This window comes from Parasteatoda tepidariorum, chromosome 9 (assembly GCF_043381705.1).
Source record: "Parasteatoda tepidariorum isolate YZ-2023 chromosome 9, CAS_Ptep_4.0, whole genome shotgun sequence".
Taxonomy (NCBI): domain Eukaryota; kingdom Metazoa; phylum Arthropoda; class Arachnida; order Araneae; family Theridiidae; genus Parasteatoda; species Parasteatoda tepidariorum.
In genome coordinates this window covers 8,919,120-8,923,325 of record NC_092212.1, presented here as the reverse complement: position 1 = coordinate 8,923,325, position 4,206 = coordinate 8,919,120, and the positions used below count along the sequence as shown (strand labels likewise).

The window sequence follows — 4,206 nt, the reverse complement described above, 5'->3', positions numbered from 1 at the left end:
TTTTTTTAAATTTTTTTTTTTTTTTTTTTTTTTTTACAATTTTAATGAGCAATTTTTGTAAAAACAAGATTTTTATAATTTATTCTCAAAATGATTTATCTTGAAAACAACTGCATACTGTGTGTTAATTGTTAGTGGAAAAAAATATAGATATTGTGTGGGCAGATTGGCTTTTATAAGGTTTTATTAGTGCAGCATTACTCTTAGCCTGGTGGTTGTTATGAAATTGAAGGTAACATATTAGTAAATAAATAAATAAAACTTATTTTCCTCAGACTCAAGTCAAAAACATATGCATACTTTACAGAAATTACTGTATACATTATTTTTGTATTAATGATTCCATTTTACTCCAAATATCATAATTTATTTTTCCATCAACAAGCTCAATAATGTGGTTTAAAATTTAGTGTCGGTAACATTGTATTATGTATTAATGTGTAGGGTTAATTAAAAAAAATAAAATTTTGATTTACCATGAAAGAAGTCAAAAAAAAAATTTAAATGTAACTTTCATTTACCAAGAAGATATTTAAAATACACAAAAATTTTCAAATTGCAAACTTTCAAACTATAGATCAGTTCAAGTCTGTTATGTGCCATATTAAGATTTAAAAAGTATCTTGTGTAATTAGTGTTGTTTAATGTGAATTTTTCTATCATTACTGCTGTTATATGAGCTTGTTAAAATCTAGTTTTTATATGATCTGCTGTTATGTGGCGTTGTTGTGCCTTTTGCCTTATTTTATCTTTGATTAACACATCAATGGAAAACTCAAGACTAAAATTGGAGTAATTTTAATGCTTAGAGAAAAACATTTATGTGGCTTTTAAATTTTTTCTCCAAAGTTTAATTTGACCATATTATATTAATATAAAAGGAATGGGTATTGCAGTTACAGCTAAGTGTTTGCATTTTCAGGTGGAAATCAACGAGAGCTTGCTCGACAGAAAAACCAGAAAAAACAAAGTGAACAGAATAAAAAGTCTGGTGCCAATAATAAGGATGGCAATAGAGGTTTAACGTTAGAAGAAAGGCGTCAAAGGTAAGATTTTGTATTGGAAATTTCGAAAATATCTTTCCTTTTCACTTGAAGGAAGTACTAAAAGTTTACTTAAAAGCGTTAATAAATTCATACCTCATTTTTTATTTTGTTTTTAACTGATATCAATTGAAGAAGATATGCTATAGACTAAAATCACGTCAAAATAAACTTTTTTTTTTTCAAAATTACAGTGCAAAAGCTATCTCTTTTTAAATGTAATAGTTTGCAGATTTTACATATTTATGTATAATAAAGCAATAAATAACTAGTTTATGACTCACAGTTATATATTTTAGCTATAGTATCAGTAATTCAAAAATAGCATTGCAGATCTGTGATAGAATTAATTATAAAATTGGAAGGTAAATATTGAATCTTTCCTTCTTTTTTCATCTATCTTCTTTTTTTAAAAAAATAAAAGGAAACATTTAGTTTGCATAACGGCCAAATATTTAAACTAGTGGTGTAACGAATAGTGATGATGCCGAATACTGAATATTCGGCCAAATTTTAGGCCGAATACCGAATATTCGGCCAAATTTCAGGCCGAATACCGAATATTCGGTGTCCGAATACTTACTTTTTAAAAATTTCTCTTTTGATTGTAATTTTGTAATTAAAGTAATTTTCAAATTTTAAATTAAAAATGAAATAAATATTAACAAAATTGCTTTTTTAATCTATGTATAATTAAAAAAATTTTAACAGCTTGATTTATTTTTTGTAATAATTTAAATATCTTAATGCCAATAACAAGGCAATATGGCTTTTATAAATCTAAATAATTAACAATAGCATATTTTAGTTATAGTTATACTTGTAATTTATATGCTATTTTATTTAAAATAAGAACTCATTACTACTGTTAAATGTATTCTTAAACTTTCTTTTTTGTCAGAAAAATTATTAAAACCCAGAAAATTAAGAACTTTTGAAATTTTAATTTTGTAATTAAATAATTTTCAAATTTTTAATTAAAAATGAAATAAATATTAACAAATTTACTTTTTTAAACTTTCTATATTTTAAAAAATATTTGTATTTTAATGTAAAAGATTCCAATGCTTGTTTAAATACATGTTACGGACGGGGAGTGTCGATGAAGCTTCAAAGCAGTCTAGGTTTGCATTTTAAAGCTTTTATTATGACAAAAAACACTTAAATGGCAGTACAAAATAATTAGAGCTGGAACATCTTAATGAGCTCGCTCCCCGTAGCCGTTCAGTGAGAGAATGTAAGGGAGTCTGCTTACTTACAGGTGGCGCTGCATGGCGTATGCAACANTTTTATTTATGTAACATTATTAAATACACTTATGTATTATACAACTTAAATTGAGTAAATGTTAGATTTTCTAATAATTAATGCAGTGAAATGTAACTCTGCAATATTCATGATTAAATATATTTAAAAGCACATTTAAAAAAATATCTTTCTTTATTATGATGAATTTATTCAGCCAAATATCTAATAATATTCATATTCAGCTGAATAACTTCATTATTCGGCCGAATAACTTCAGTAGTCGGCTAAGCCGAATAGTGGCCGAATATTCGTTACATCCCTAATTTCAACTTTATTGTGAATAATTTCTTTGACTTGTAGATTTTAATATTCTTTATGTGTTTCTACATTCGAAATCGGCTCACAATTTGCATTCGCAAGAGTTTAAAATATTTCGTATTTTTACATGTTCTAAGACTCGCACTTAAGATTTATTAAAACTCCAATATCGCAATTTGTATTTTTTAATTTTGAAAAACCAGTATCAGTGATAAATAATCAAATGATTTTAAAACTCCATATCGCAATTAAAGTTTTTTCTTAAATTAGTTACTATTATGGTGTGATATTCTCCATTTCAATTTTAAATTGTAGTTCAAAAAATTACATTAAGCGTGCAAGACGTAAAAATTGATATTGAGTTTTTGCTTGTAAAATTTCCACAGGGTTTCACATACTGTCACATATACCCCATATTTTAGTTTTAACAACAATCTCGCAATTATTGCTTGAATCGTAGGCTTTGATGATCACATACTCTCAGGAAACTTTTGACATTATCACTGGAAATGAATAACGACTACAAAAAGATCCTAACCTGCCATGCAATCAACCACCAAGTTTTAAAAAAATTTTAAAGTTATTAAAGTGTAAATGAGTTTGTGATGATTTACTAATTTACATTAAACTAGGGCTCAAAAATAAGAGTAGTTGGTTCAGGATTATTGTGAAAGTAAAAATGAGGTAGGGTATGATTTTTTCTTTCGGTTTTGAACTGTGTTTTATCACAAAATAACATATTTTGTTATAACTGTAAACATTACACATATTCTCTGAATTGTAATTTTTCCTTTAAATTCATTGAAATAACTTCATCTTTTTTTTAAAAAAAATTTATAATAGTCATGTGTATGGGCTAGTAATATTTTTTAGATACTAGTCCTTTAACCCAATGACTAAATTTCTTTAGTTTCTACCCTTGATTAAACAATAAATTATTATTTTTCTTAGGGATGCTGAGCAAATGAGGCTTAAACAACAGAAGGCCCTGGAAAAACAGGGTCAGCAGCAGCAGAAATGTGCGTAACGAATCTTAGTATAATGTGTGTGCATCTGACTATTCTGAAAAATTTTTAACTAATGAATGCATTTTAAATAATAATTATTTTTCAACGCCTATGTGATTTGATTTTGTCTGTCTATATGTTGACTGCAATAAACTTTTCTAAGTAAGATTAGTTTGAGATGTTTATTTTGCTTTAGAGTTGAAGTTTTTTAAATTAAAATAATACATGTAATAAAGTTATCAAAACAATTTTATGTTTGCTGGATAACTGCTAAAAAATCAACTTTGCTAAAATACTAGCATTTTAAGTATTGATAGCTTTTTTGTTTTACTATCTGGCTTGAATGCGCAGGAATAAAAACAAGAAAAATGTAAACAAGGCAGCAGAAAAAAAGTTTTCATGCGATGATTAAAAATAGGGTTTCCAATTTTCTATGCTTTTGGTGAAAATCTTCTTTCTGGTGGTAAAATTTCCATTTCACCTTTTTCTCATCCCTATTTAATGAATGAATTTAATATTTGAAAAAACTGTATTAACATCAAGTCTCATCCACTAGAAGTTCAAAAAGAAAATGTATTTGAATTTGAGTG

At 26.4% G+C, this 4,206-nt stretch overlaps 1 long non-coding RNA gene across 1 annotated transcript; it reads left to right on the top strand.

The window, feature by feature from the left end:
* The first annotated feature begins 52 nt into the window (after nucleotides 1-52).
* LOC139426388 (uncharacterized) lies at nucleotides 53-3,787 on the top strand. The gene is made up of 2 exons (XR_011637658.1): nucleotides 53-1,046; nucleotides 3,561-3,787. It is a non-coding gene; the product is annotated as an uncharacterized lncRNA (long non-coding RNA).
* Nucleotides 3,788-4,206: the final 419 nt, after the last annotated feature.